This window comes from Giraffa tippelskirchi, chromosome 9 (genome assembly GCF_054371585.1).
Source record: "Giraffa tippelskirchi isolate mGirTip1 chromosome 9, T2T-mGirTip1v1.2.pri, whole genome shotgun sequence".
In the NCBI taxonomy this organism is placed as follows: Eukaryota; Metazoa; Chordata; class Mammalia; order Artiodactyla; family Giraffidae; genus Giraffa; species Giraffa tippelskirchi.
The window spans coordinates 102,770,144-102,785,792 of record NC_137283.1 but is presented as its reverse complement, the minus strand read 5'-3'; the positions used below and the strand labels follow the sequence as shown (position 1 = coordinate 102,785,792).

General features: G+C 35.7%; 1 long non-coding RNA gene across 1 annotated transcript in view; it reads right to left on the bottom strand.

Annotated features, from left to right (window-relative positions):
* LOC145521240 (uncharacterized) overlaps positions 1-4,586 on the bottom strand; it is a 42,601-nt gene extending 38,015 nt beyond the window's left edge. Inside the window, exons 1-2 of the long non-coding RNA XR_014065255.1 lie at positions 4,401-4,586; positions 276-371 (exon numbers count right to left, since the gene is read on the bottom strand). This is a non-coding gene — a long non-coding RNA (uncharacterized LOC145521240). The remainder of the gene's footprint in view (positions 1-275; positions 372-4,400) is intronic.
* Between the last annotated feature and the right edge of the window lie 11,063 nt (positions 4,587-15,649).

The following is a 15,649-nucleotide window of genomic DNA, read 5'->3' as shown; positions in this document are numbered from 1 at the left end:
GAAGGTATTCTCAACTAGCCATTTGGAACTCTGTGCAAATAGGCTTCCCTAAGGCAAATAAAAAAGAGAATAACGCAAATGATCAGGCAGAATGAGAGCCTCTGTTTCAGGTTTTCCAAAGCTGTTCTTAGAGTCTACATGTGAATACTGAGCTAGGAGTCAGCCATGGAAGATCAAATGACTCCAAAACAGGCTAGGGAAACAGGCTAAATTAAGTGCAAATTGCAATTAATTAAAATAATACTAACAATAGATAATATGTATTGAGCACTTACTAAGTCCATGGTAGCGTTCCAAGCACTTTAGTCTTTTCTCATTCGGTCATAACAACAGCTCATTGAAGTATGACCTCTATTTTGTAGATAATGAACCTGAAACACAGAAAGGTTAAGTGTCTTACTTCAGGCAGCACAACTAGGAAATGTGTTGATAAATGTGAATTACACTATTCAGATGATACTTTTTATTTTTTGAGGAGAGTTCTCAAATTTGAGATCATTACACTTCTTTCAGGGGAAAGCCTAGCACAAAGCTTTCAGACAACTCTAGTAATTTCCTTCTCCTTTTTTTTATGTATTCTCAGTGATACCTTCTTTTTGATTCTAGAAAGGAAAATAACCATCTTGAATATCTTTATGTTTTAGGGTCTCAAAAGTGTTCTTGGGTTTTTCCCCATCCACCACTATGACTTCAAAATGAAAGAGGGGTCATTACTAGGAGTTGTGCAGTATAGTTACAATGTTTTTGTTTTTTTCTTTTAAAAATATTTCCAGTGCTAAGTGTTGCCCCCTTTTTTTTTCTGTGTGTGCTTATTTCTTTAGATATTAAGAGGAAGATTTTTTATAAGATTTTATACTGCCATCATTAGATATAGGTTAGATTATTTTTTTGAATGGGAAAGACTAAAGCAAGTTTAAATGGTAATGAATATGTTTTGATATATAGGGATAGATGAAGTATAACTTAGGGAATATTTGATTGAAATAATAATAATCAGGATATACATAATTCTAAATTTATAGTAAACAGCATGATTTTTGGAGATAGTTATATAATCAGCTTATGTTGACTAATGCAGGAATTGTATTTGTGGGGGAACTAGAGCTGGGAGGGGGAGAAATGGTGAATGTATGGTTGAATGGTTTGGGGAAGACCATAGGAGGACATGAACTGGGTAGGTGTCTAAATATCTGTGGAATATAATGGTAATATCTTCCTAAAATTACCTCCTGTGAAAACTAGAAGACAAACAAAATGCTTACTGAGTTTGTAGCTCTACGGAAAAAAATTTACTAATGATTTACATTGAGTTTTATTGAGTCATTGGAAAAGACCCTGATGCTGGGAAGGATTGGGGGCAGGAGGAGAAGGGGACGACAGAGGATGAGATGGCTGGATGGCATCACCGACTCGATGGACATGAGTTTGGGTAAACTCCAGGAGTTGGTGATGGACAGGGAGGCCTGGCATGCTGCGATTCATGGGGTTGCAAAGGGTCGGACACAACTGAGCGACTGAACTGAACTGACAAGAAAATATGAGTTTAAAAAAGGAATTGATCAGATAAGGAGTAACAGTGAAAAGAACTGGGAGTCAAGAACTTTGAGTTTAAGATTTTGAAAAGAGAACTTCTAGACTTAGTCATAGATGACGTTCTAATAGATTTTGAGTTATAAACATCCAGTAGGACTTCTTGGAAAAGAGCGACTTGGCCTGTGGCAAAGAATGAATAAAGGTTTTGTCCCTTTCACACAAGTCTGTTAGTGACCAAGTAGCTGCAAAAAATTGAAAGAAAAGTTATGGAGAAAAGACTATAGAACTATGTCTAAGGATAACATTTGGGTGGCGGTTACTGATACAGGGCACTTTCTGAAAGCAAATGGACTAGAAGCTTACAGATTTTTTCAGGGTTATGTATTGGTAGAGAGACAATTAAATGATTTTGAAATGTCTGAGAGGGACTTCCCTGACAGTTCGGTGGTTAATGCTTCGCCTTCCAATGCAGAGGGTGCAGGTTCAATCTCTAGTTGGGGAGTGAAGATCTCACATGTGTCACACCCAAAAAATAAAACATAAAAAGCAGAGAAACAATATTGTCGGGGGAGTGTGTAATTTCCTTGGTTCTGTCTTGTTGCAACAAAAATTTGAAGCATCGGACAGACCAGCATTACAGCCCTCAGACAGACCAGTGTTACAGCTCCATGTTGCACCTCAGTTTTATTTAGAAAGTAAAGGAAAATACATCCTCGAGGCATGAGAGCATGCTGACCCAAAAGACATGAAGAGAAGAGAGGCCCCTGGCCCAATTTTGGCTTCTCTTTTTATGTATATATATATATTTTTTTTCTCCTCCCCCTGGGCCTGCCCTATGTAAATTGGGCTAGCCAGGAGTGCAGTTTGTTTTACCTGAGATCCTCACTCCGCTCCTGGGTTTTACCTGAGGTCCTCACTCCGCTCCTGGGACCTTCCTTTGTTCTATTTTCATGGGCTTTTCTCTTCCTTGTCTTTTAGCCACCGCCATTCTGGACTCCTTTTTCCTATTCTAACTACCTAACAATATTGAAAGAAATTCAACAAAAACTTTAAAAATGGTCCATTCACATAAAACAAATAAATATGCCTGGGATTGATGGTTGAGCCTTAAAATAATTCTAAGTTGAGAGAAGGATGCAAAACAGCATCTTCCTTATCAATAGGTAAACTTTCCATAGCATATTTCAGGAGAAAAATGGATGAAGTAAGCCACACAGAGAGTAGAATCATGGCCAATTCAAGGAACCACCCCATCCTCAGAGTAGAAGTGTTTATACAGAGGAATTTTAGAATTGTTGTGTTTTGGTGACTTTCCTGGACTCTTATTCCTCCCCTTCCCAGAAGGAAATGAGTGTTGCCTCTTTTTTGCCATTTTAGCTCAAAGACTGATACAATCAAAAGCGACATCCAGACCACATAGAGGAGCATGTATTAATCAGATACCCTTGACTTAAAAGTTGGAGGTCTTGACTCACTGGAGAGAAAATGTCTTTTTTTTTTTTTGGAAAAATGAAAGGAGCGGATATCTGTTAATGAGAAGAGTAGACTGTGGCAGTAATATTGCTGTGCACTTAGCAGACCGATTTCATTTTATTCCTGGATACATGGCCAAACCACATTTTCCAGCTCTTGTATGTAGTAGATTTGGAACATGACTGAGTTTAAGCCATTGGAAACTGAATGGAAATTACATAGTTATTTCTAGGCCTTACTCAGACATGTCTCTCACCTCCCACTTCTGCTGATCCCAGTGAATTGTGAGATGAGCAGACAAAAACTTTTAGTGTGTCAAGTCACAGTTTGGGGAATTATTTATTATATTACATAGTTCCTATAATTATTAAATGAGTCAGTGAGTGCTCCATCTCTTCAGTTGTGTCTGACTCTTTGCAACCCCATGGACTGTAGCCTGCCTGGTTCCTCAGTACATGAGATTCTCCAGGCAAGAATACTGGAGTAGGTTATCATGCCCTCCTCCAGTGGATCTTCCCAACCCAGGGATCAAACCTATGTCTAGGTTTGATTGTCAGGGGAGTGTGTAATTTCCTCAGTTCTGTCTTGTTGAAACAAAAATTTGAAGCATCGGACGGACCAATGTTGTAGCCCTCAGATGGACCAGTGTTACAGCTCCATGTTATACCTCAGTTTTATTGAGAAAGTAAAGGAAAATACATCCTCGAGGTGTGAGAGGATACATCTCCTGCATTACAGGTAGAATCTTTATCACTGAACCACTGGGGAATAATTATTAAATAAGATAGTCTAAAAAACTACCTAGTCCAAGAGCTAGCCCTTCATAAGTCTTCAAAACTGTTAATTATTTAATATCAAGTACTTTAAAATTCTAATATTAAAGTAATATGCTGCTGCTAAGTTGCTTCAGTCATGTCCAACTCTATGCGACCCCATGGACAGCAGCCCACCAGGCTCCTCTGTCCACAGGATTCTCTAGGCAAGAGTACTGGAGTGGGTTGCCATTTCCTTCTCCAAAAGTAATATGAGTAACATTTAAAATTAATGCACATAAAATGAATAGAAATTAGTTATTGGGTGTGCTAGAAACAGAATAATTTTTCTCATTGTTAAAGAAATACTGTAGAGTAAATGTAGAACATTTTTATTTTCTCAGAAGTCAAAATTTAAAGGGATGGGTGGAAATCATAGAGCTATGATTTGATTTAACTAAGAAAAGACTTAATAAGACAATAAGGTGCTTTCTCCACTTGGCAGCCAACTCAATCTAACTAGCACTGGAACAGATGTCTCGCAAACACTTCCCAACACTGTCTTGAAATTCTGTTCTAGGTTTTAAGCAGTTTATGTAATTTTTAAGAAAAATGCATAAATATTGCATATACGTTACATACTTTCTACAGAAGAGGACTTCCCTAGTAGCTCAGCGGGTAAAGAATCCACCTGCAATGCAGGAGACCCTGGTTTGATTTCTGGGTCTGGAAGACCCGCTGGAGAAGGGATAGGCTACCCACTCTAGGATTCTTGGGTTTCCCTGATGGCTCAGCTGGTAAAGAATCTGCCTGCAATGTGGGAGACCTGGGTTCGATCCCTGAGTTGGGAAGATCTCCTGGAGAAGGGAACAGCCACCCACTCCAGTATTCTGACCTGGAGAATTCCACGGGCTGTATAGTCCATGGGGTCACAAAGAGTCCGATTGAGTGACTTTCACTTTCACCTGAATGAGTTATAAACTGAACACACAGGAGGAGGCTTGTTGGAATTACAGATGTGTATATAAATATTATTGGAGGAGGAAATCACAACCCACTCCACTATTCTTGCCTGGAGAATCCAATGGACAGGGCAGCCTGGCCGGCTACAGTCCATGGGGTCACAAAGAGTCAGACACGACTGAGAGATTTTCACTTCAATTCTACAGAAGATACATGTTTAATAAGAAAATATTAAATTCTCAGAAGTTAGTGTGAGTAAGCATTATAAGAGAAAAACAAGAATACCACATATATGAAAGAATATTTTAAATGTGTTTCAAAAATTAGAACTTGAAAAACATTTTAATGGAATTACAATTGATAAAAGAATAAATTATGTGTTTTTTTTAAAAGGAACTTTATTGCTCGTTATTAAAAATGTCAAAATACAAAATCTTTCCTCAAAAACTAAAACCCAGATCTAGCAGTATTTCATTATTAATGGAATTAGCGTGCTCTGTCTTCAAGTGTTTTAATTACTACAGGAAGCTGCATAATCTACTATCATCCTTACAAATTCTCTTACTATTAACAGAAAATTCTCAAATTTTATTCTTTTCAATTTAATGTTGCATCTGTGTATCCTTTTAGAAAGATTGAAGTACTTTATAATTCAAAAAAGCACAAATTTGGAAGTTTTCCAAGAGAAAAATCCTAAAATCATGATTTTTTGACCATTGTCAGTATTCTCTAAGTATACTACACATCACAGGCACTAGCATTCATATATTGAAACACATATGTCTGCATTTATAAATAAATCTAGATAATATAATGTTCAAGAGAATTGATTTTTTGTTGATAACTGAATTTACATACTTTTGAGTCACTTTTAAAACTTCCCAGAATCAGGTCACTTATATGTATGATAACATTTTATTCTTTGAATTAAATTTACCCACAGACAAAGGAAAGGACTGATAGAAAGTTCCCAACAATCCATATAAGCAGATGAAAATATGCCTAGACCAGAAAAGGTCACCAAAAAAAAGCAAGCTGGCACATGAAGACACCCAAGACACAGGATATAAATTTCCTCTAAAGTATTCCCAGTACTGGTCTCAAAAATATGATAGTAAAAATAGTTTTTATTGTAACATATATGTCATGATATTATATAATCTTTAGAATATAGGGCACATATCTATAGGTGTTGATATATAAAACATTGAACCAGGTATTTGTCACCATTTCCAACTCTGGAAAATTGAAAAAGTAATAAAAAGGATTTAACATTTTCTAAAGAGAAATATGAAAATAAGACACAATGATAATCACCCAAGTTATAAAGAAACTGAACTCCAGTGGCTATTAATTTCGCTAAGAAACAACTGAAGAAAATAAATTGCAGCCAACTAATGCAAACAGTAAAAGGGACAATTTGTCCTATAGAGTTTTGCAGAACATTTGTGAAAACCTTCTACAGCATTAGCTAACATTATTATATTGTATTGAATATTGATTATTCCAGAGCAAAAATACTAGCTGAGAATTATGGATATAATATTCTGAGATGAGAATAAAGCTATACATTACTAAGCAATCTGTTTATATTGCTGATTTAATGACCTGCATCATTATTTATACTCTTCTTCTGGAGGCAATGCATTCTCTTCTGAACCTTGAGCCTCCTTCACTATAAAATTGGATATTATCTTTGTGGCTGGTTGTGAAAAATAGTTCCAAATTCTATCTATAAGAAATGGATTGAGGAATGAGGGAAAAAAAAAAAAGTCTGCAGTTTGTATGCTCTCATTTCTTGTCCATTTTCACCAGTACTGGGTGCTGGGCCACAAAACAAATTATTAAAATAAGGTACCCAGAGACAACACAGGAAATCATAATATGCCTCTATTGTATGTGGATTACCAAGAAGCGATTTCATTTAGACAAGTTCACACTAATTAAAACATTTTCTATGACTCTAAGTTTATGTAGCAAATTTAATTTACTGTTTTGATTTATAATATTTTATATTTGTATAACCCGATAAATTAACTTTAAAGCTACTGGAATACAGAAATATTCAGTAAGCATATGATTTGGTGACTAATTAGCAAAAATTGATAGATTTTTCTATAAATAAAACTCTTGGGAAATTATAATGGGAAAATACTCTATTTATGATAGGTCAAATGATCAGAAATAAACTTAGAAAGAAAAATCAGTGAATGTAATTTATAGAAATAATTGAATGGGTGATGAAAATGTTGCCTAAGTTAGGGAAGAAAGGTGCATCACTCAGTAACTTAACAATAACTGGATGGAACGTTTCAAGGTGGGGTAAATCTCTACTTACATTTTTTTAAACCTCAAATTAACAAATCAAAGACTAATGCCAAATATAAAGAAACCTTAGAACTAGATAAAAATAAAGGGTAAATTTTGTTATAATAATAGTGAGATATCAAAGACCATTTTGAGTTGGTTTGAAATAGCAGAAACATTTATAAAATAAAGACTGATAATTCTGATTGCTGATTAAGCACTTTCCCAAGAAGAAAAATATCACAAACAGACTCAAATACCAAATGTGAAAAAATGTATTTAAAAAATATATTGCAAAAGATCAAGCTCTTTACCTTGTGAGGAATTTTTATATTTAATAGGAAAGGAATCTATCACTCAGCATAAAAGTGGACAAGGGGCACACAGGAGAAATGGATAGCTTTTATCATTTAATTATTTTTTTTCAATAAGTAATATTTGGATTGAATTCAAATGAAACACAGTACTAAACTTTGAGAAGTCATTTCTATCCCTGCGCCCATGTACACTCCATACTTCCACCCTCTGAAAGAAACAACTTTGACTGGTCCTTAAAATGTATCTGTTCAGTTTTTATTATGCAGACATAAGAGAATGCAAATATACAGCTTTATTACCCTTCTTCCTACACAAAATATACCATATAATATTCATTCTTCTATACCATATTTTCTTTTTTCGATATAAAAGTATGATGTGAAGTTTTTTCTTTTTTTTTCAACATAGGTGGTATTCTTTAGAAAGCTTTACATATTCCATTATATAAATATACTACTGCTGGGCCTTTGACTTGTATTCAGTATTTTGCTATTATGAACAGGAATTCTATGAAGAATGATGCATAGGTCATTTTCTACGTTTATTGGTGTATCTGTAAGATATATTTCCCAAAGTGGAATTTCTGAGTCAAAGAGTAAGTGTAATTGCAATTTTGAAAGACACTGCCAAATTTCCGTTCATTAGAAGCTGAACTACTTCACACTCCTGTCATCAATTCCAGCATATAAGAGTACCTCTTTTCTCAAAGCTGAACAAATAGAGTGTTGTCAAGTGTTTTTGATAGTCTGGATAGATAATTCAGTTGAGTTCAGCTCAGTTGCTCAGTCATGTCCGACTCTTTGCGACCCCATGAATCGCAGCACGCCAGGCCTCCCTGTTCATCACCAACTCCTGGAGTTTACCCAAACCCATGTCCATTGAGTCGGTGACGCCATCCAACCATCGCATCCTCGGTGGTCCCCCTTCTCCTCCTGCCCCCAATCCTTCCAAGCATTAGGGTCTTTTCCAATGAGTCAACTCTTCGCATGAGGTGGCCAAAGTATTGGAGTTTCAGCTTCAACATCAGTCCTTCCAGTGAACACCCAGGACTGATCTCCTTTAGGATGGACTGGTTGGATCTCCTTGCAGTCCAAGGGACTCTCAAGAATCTTCTCCAACACCACAGTTCAAAAGAATCAATTCCTCGGTGCTCAGCTTTCTTTATAGTCCAACTCTCACATCCATACATGACTACTGGAAAAACCATAGCCTTGACTAGACGGACATATGTTGTCAAAGTAATGTCTCTGCTTTTTAATATGCTATCTAGGTTGGTCATAACTTTCCTTCCAAGGAGTAAGCGTCTTTTAATTTCATTGCTGCAATCACCATCTGCAGTGACTTTGGAGCCCAGAAAAATAAAGTCAGCCACTGTTTCCCCATCTATTTGTCATGAAGTGATGGACCAGATGCCATGAGCTTTGTTTTCTGAATGTTGAGCTTTAAGCCAACTTTTTACTCTTCTCTTTCACTTTCATCAAGAGACTTTAGTTCTTCTTCACTTTATGCTATAAGGGTGGTGTCATCTGCATATCTGAGGTTATTGATATTTCTTCTGGCAATCTTGATTCCAGCTTCTGCTTCTTCCAGCCCAGCGTTTCTCATGATGTACTCTGCATATAAGTTAAATAAGCAGGGTGACAATATACAGCCTTGATGTACTCCTTTTCCTATTTGGAGCCAGTCTGTTGTTCCATGTCCAGTTCTAACTGTTGCTTCCTGACCTGCATACAGGTTTCTCAAGAGGCAGGTCAGGTGGTCTGGTATTCCCATCTCTTTCAGAATTTTCCACAGTTTATTGTGATCCACACAGTCAAAGGCTTTGGTATAATCAATAAATCTGCCTAATCCTTTTATTTAATGTGCCTGATATAATTAGAGTATATGATAATAATACCAATGTGAAAAAATGTTGATTAAAATTTAATAGATTTTATATTTTATTCTTACCCCTGTTTTTTTAAAGATTTGAGCCATTTGTGAAGTACACATTTAGATATATTTTTGCCAAAGTTTTTAAAAAATTTTTCTCCTTTTTGATTGTGAAACTTTCTTCAAAATATTTTGAAGAAGCGGCATCCAAGAAAAGGATCTGAAATACTCTTATACAGTATATATAGTGCTCATAATTTACAAACTGTAGTGTCTTTTCTAAAAGCCTTGTTTTTAGTAATTAAGCTAAAAAGCTGTTGAAAAAGTATTTATGTACTGAACACATTTGAAGATAGTTGAAATAATATTCTAGTCAAATAGAAAGGGACATATTTGATAAAAGGCAAAGTTTTTCAATCTAAATGTCAAATTGTTTTCAATCTCAAATTTTATAATAAACTTAAAAGAGTCCTTGGTCTCAAATGATGTTTTTATGTAACTGTTACTGTCATTCACATACAGATGAATACTGTAAAGAGAAATACATTTATTTATTTTTCTTTTTATTGATGTAATAACCCCAATAAAATTAGTATGCACCAAAGGAGATGCCTCCCAGCAAGAGATGCATCAATATTTCCAGTTGCTTCCTTAACATGTACTCTTTCCTTTCTGCAAGGACTTTTTAAAACCTTCCAATTTTCTCAACTTCCAGACAAAGAAGCCCCTATTTTCCATACAAGATGGAAGCTATCAGAAGGTCAAATGCCTAATATTAACTTCACTGAACATGTAAACCCTCACTATTAAACTCATCCACTCTTTTCTCCTTCACTATTGAAAAACAGTCTTCTTTCCCATCAGTGTTTTGTAACCTGAGTCTTCACACCTCTCTCCACTTTGATTACCCTTCTCTCATTTCTGTATTCAGCTCATATGTTTCTTTTCAACAATCTTTAAATGTAATCAAATATTTCTAATTCAAATATCTTTAAAGGCATCAACAAACAGATGAATAAAAACAATGAATACAATACTCCTTCCAGTTGCTGCTTGATCTCACCCAACCTTTTGATAGCTTACAGTGAATGGTGTCAGATTTGTGATCTCTGAAGGAGAGAATTTCTCTTCAGGACCAAAGTCACGGCTTCAGTTCACTTAGAGCTCCGTGCAGCTAAAGGTTTATTACAGTGAAAAAGGGATAGCGGAAGCTTCTGACATAGACACCAGAAGGGGGAGGATAGTGCCCCACTCACTAGCTGGGGTGGGGCTTTATGTACTTTTTCAATTGGTTACCAACAATAGATCAAAAGAATATCTCAAGGTTGTAAAGGTCTTACCAGACCCACTCCCACAACGTACATTAAAATAACAGGATTAGTCAGAAAGTTTCTATTAAGAAGGAGAAACATGTCCTTGGGCAAGATACATTTTTGTTATGTAATCATTAGCACAGAACTTAAGGAAAAACATAGTTTGAGCAAGACCTGTTGTTTGTTGTGAAATCATTAGCTCTCAGCTTAAAGAAAGTTAATCTTAGGTGAAATAGATTGTTGTCATAACAACTCAGAGTTTAAGAAAAAAACATCTTATGTGACTAAGACAAAGCAGTGTAGAAAAAAAAATGTCTGTCCTTTTCTCCTCCTTGAGGGCCCTGGTCTCCTTATTGACCTACCTTCTAGTCAAAGCTATGGTTTTTCCAGTGGTCATGTATGGATGTGAGAGGTGGACTATAAAGAAAGCTGAGCACTGAAGAATTGATGCTTTTGGACTGTGGTGTTGGAGAAGACTCTTGAGAGTCCCTTGGACTGCAAGGAGATCCAACCACTCCATCCTAATGGAAATCAGTTCCTTATATTCATTGGAAGGACTGATGCCGAAGCTGAAACTCCAATACTTTGGCCACCTGATGTGAAGAACTGACTCATTTGAAAAGATCCTGATGCTGGGAAAGATTGAGGGCAGGAGGGAAAGGAGATGACAGAGGAAGAGACGGTTGGATGACATCACCGACTCCATGGACATGAGCAAGCTCTGGGAGTTGGTGATGGACAGGGAAGCCTGGCATGTTGCAGTCCATGGGGTGACAAAGAGTCAGATGTGACTGAGCAACTCAACTGAAGAATTAGCTCTCTCACTTTCATAGTCAACTGTTTGTAAGAGTGACATATTTACTATCACACACCTGCTTAGAATAATTCTAAGAGCCAGGTAAAGAAACAAATTCTTGATATGGCTTAGTTTTGTAATTTCCCCCCTACATCCCCAGTGTTTGTAACATGCTTTTTTAAAGACCATTTATATCTAGTTTTCCAGGATTCACCTATACTGTTTTTATGACACAGATTTTTACCCTCTGACACTTCTCTTAGCCTTAGCTTTTACTGAATTATTTCCAGTGTTTCCCTGAATCATAGCTTAATCAGATCATCTTTAGGGAGTGCTTCCTTTCCTCACTGAATAGGTCAGTTTTCTTTATTGCAGATTGGAGAATCCTTAGTAACTCTTTTTCAACGTGATTGTTACATCTAAGTTTTGTATTTAAATATTTGACTCTTGTATTTAAATATTTGACATCTGTCTTCCCTACTGGATCATAAACTCTGTGAGAACAGGTTCTGTGTCTGCTTGTTCTCATCATGGAAGCCCCCATACTTAGTAGGCACTTAGTAGGAACTCAAGAAATATTCACTGTATGACAAAATAAATGAGTGAATTATGGGTATTATACTTAGAAGAATTTGAATTCTTTTTTTTAAATTAATCTATTTTTTTATTGAAGGATAATTGCTTTACAGAATTTTGTTGTTTTCTGTCAAATCTCAACATGAATCAGCCATATGAAATTCTGATAATGAGAAGGAATTTTTATTATAACTGCTGAGTTGACATAAATTTAAAAATTAAGAACAATTACCAACTCTGAAAGTGTGATAGTATATCACTCCTTGATTTTTTTGTTAAGACTAAAGCTAAAACAATAATATCTTTTATACGTAACGTGTTAGAAAAATGATTGTGATAAATACAAAGTGGGGGAACTTCTAAGAAAGTCAGTGCAATGATTAATGAATTAGAGGGATTGACTTTTGTGGGGAGAATAATAATGATCAGCTTTAGCACTGAATTTGAAGTAGCATTCTACATAGACTAGGCAGAGCTTGTTTGTACATCATAGGTCTCCACTCTTACTATTTTAATTGTGACACTTTTAATTAGACTGTTCTTTTCCAAAGAAAGTAACTACATTTCAATAGCATGGTTCAGAGACAGTTTAAAGGAAATATGATAATAATTTGTGTTTATTGAAAGCATGCAAACACCAGTTGAGAATAAAAAGTATTAGATAAAAGAATTAGTCCTAAGATTCATAGAGTGAAAATACACTTGGGAAATTTTAAATCAAGCACAAAATTCCTTTCTAAAATAATGTTGAGTAAATGTTCAATATCTATTATGTAACAGTTTAAACAAATCTCTAGACTGGAGTGGTTTTGAGGATGGGGCCTTATAAATAAAATAAAAATAAAGCAAATATTGAAAATATAATGCAGTTCATAATCTTTTACTTTTTTTTTTTTATTTTAGTTGGGGACTAATTACTTTACAATATTGTAGTAGTTTTTGCCATACATTGACATGGATCAGCCATGGGTTTACATGTGTTCCCCTTCCCGGACCCCCCACCCACCTCCCTCCCCATCCCATCCCTCTAGGTCATCCTATTGCCCCAGTCCTGAGCATTTGTCTCATGCATCAAACATGGAATGGAGTTCTGTTTCACATATGATAAATACATGTTTCAATGCTATTCTCCCAGAACGTCCCACCCTCACCTTCTTTTACTTTCAAACATGAATTTCCTATAGTTTTCAAACTTTTGATCATTATAAATATTTACTACATTTTAGTTTTGATTCCATCTTTTAATTTTTTGACATTACATTAGAAGCATTAAATGACAAAAATAAAATTTACTATTTTTTTAGAATAAAAATAAAGTTGGGTTCATTAATAGAGATGTGTGACCTTCGATGCTGAAATGGCTGTATCAATATTATTTTAAAATTTTATATTTACCAATATTGGAATATTCTTGACATCTGTGTTCACATATCCTTTTTCTCTCTGTTTGTCAGGTTCAATTCAAAATCTCATCCTTTTTCCTATGTAATGACAGAGTAGAATCACTTTGAAACACATTGATGAACAAATATTCTGTGAAGAGAAATTAATTTCCTTGCCTGCTTCTTGGACACTAGATTATATTTTGCAGAATTGTAGCTAAGTGTGATCATTGACTAAGTTCAAACAAATGGAATGTGAGAGAAAGGGAGATGTACAACTTCCACGTTACATTTTGAGAGAAAATGTAGAGCTTTTTCCCCTTTTCCAAAAGCAAGAATGATAGTGACTCAGATGGCCTTGGAGAAGTTTTGTAAACTTTGCAGAGTTGCCCTTCTGTACTGTACACTGCCTTTGGATCAGAGCTGCCCACAGACAATGAACACTTGCTTCTAGATGTTCTTTGCTTGAGGAATGACCTGGGTATTTTCATAGAGAAGTTAAGCCTTTTATCCTCATTCATACATATGTGAGTACAAAACAAGTTTGAAATTTTGTTCACTATGTATTGATGTGCTGTGTGCTAAGTCACTTAAGTGGTGCCGGACTCTTTGTGACCCTCTGGACTGTGTCCCTCCAGGCTCTGCTGTCCATGGGATTCTCCAGGCAGGAATACTGGAGTAGGTTGCCCTTCCGTTCACCAGGTGATTTCCCAAGCCAGGAATCGAACCAGCGTCTCATGTCTCCTACATTGGCAGGCGGGTTCTTTACCACTAGTGCCGTAACTTTAACCTAGACAAAACAAAAATATCCCCTAAACATAGTTGCATTTTGGGTCTGAGTAATAGAAAGATCTTGAAATCCCTGGGTGGTCTATGGTTTTGCTGACATTTCCAAGCTTCACATCAGTATGGTGTCTTCCTTTATTGCTTTTTGGAATTAAATACTTGAACATTAAATAAAGACATCACTTGAAACGTGAAGTCTCCACTTGAAGCTTGGCTCTTGGGACAAGTATCTGCAGTTTACCCAAGAATGACACCAGATGGATTTTGCTGTAAGAACTCTCTAATCTTGTGTCAATATAAATTAATTCTCCTGCAACAGCACTAGGTTTAAGATTAGCAACAGAACAATTTTTGTGAGAGAATGTACTAAAGCAGTGAGTTATAAGCCTAAAGTCCCACTTATGGTTATTAAATTTTCTGGCCTTAGTAACTCCATTAGAGTTTTACTGTTTCTATTTAACTCTCATTTTACCTTGAAGGAGAGAGATGTTAAATGTTCTTTTGTCTGTTTTGTGTGCTTCTTTGGTGCTATGTGGTGGTATTTGCAGCCCTCTCTGACATTATCAAATGGACTGACATTTGAAATATTTGCAGTGCTCAGTGGGTACTAATTCAGCAAAGGTGAACCACAAGCTTCTTTTGCTGTGGCACAGCAAGTGATGTGTGTCTATTTAATCACAGCAGCTAAAATGAAATCAAAAGGTTGAAAAGTGTTGTTGAAGTACTAAAACTGCTGTCGCAGCAGATATACCTGGAGGGGTCCTTAAAGGAAAAAGCTAAGTAGTGAAGAACCTACTTAAGCCACAAACTTATCTGAACCCATTAACCTGGCTCAGCAGGAAAGTCTTTCTAAGCATGTAAAGTTTCCATATTTCTAATAAATTCTTTATTGGTGCTGCTTAATCGTTTGTGGGCCTCTCAGCAATTCTTGAGCTTCTGTTTACTCTAAATGGAAATTTTACATTCTATGTTTCCTCAGAGTTGATAATTCAAATATTCTCAAAAGATGAAAAATATAAATCATTTGACATATTCACTGTCATACAGCTGTGGGACTTGAGCCAAAGAAATTTTATAAAGTATGAAATAGTAATACTAATTTTTTGGCTGTTGAGATTTTATACTTCATGTATTATTTACAGATTCTACAATAACCAGTGTTAAGACATCAGTGAATAGAATGACTTTAAATTTGATCCTAACCTTTTTTTTCAACAAAACATGGAGTTTTCATATAATTCCTTGTATTTTAAAATAGTCCATCAAAATAATCATTTGTATTTGTATTTTGGATTAACTTGAGTATCTTCAGTCCTCAGGTTCCTGCAAACAAGGGAGTGTTTGAGTTTAGATTTTTACACAGATTCCCCTGACTTGCATCAATCCCACATATACCTCCAGAAACTCAGCATCACTACCTTCCATTCAAGTCTTTCCGAAAACGTTTATGATATCATATCAAACCTATCTATGCAGCTTCCTGTAGTTCAACTTGCTGTGGGTTTAATTTACATTTAAGAAATCAATAGGACATAAAGCTTAAAAACTTTTGTTAAATATAAAGTGGAAAAGTAAGTA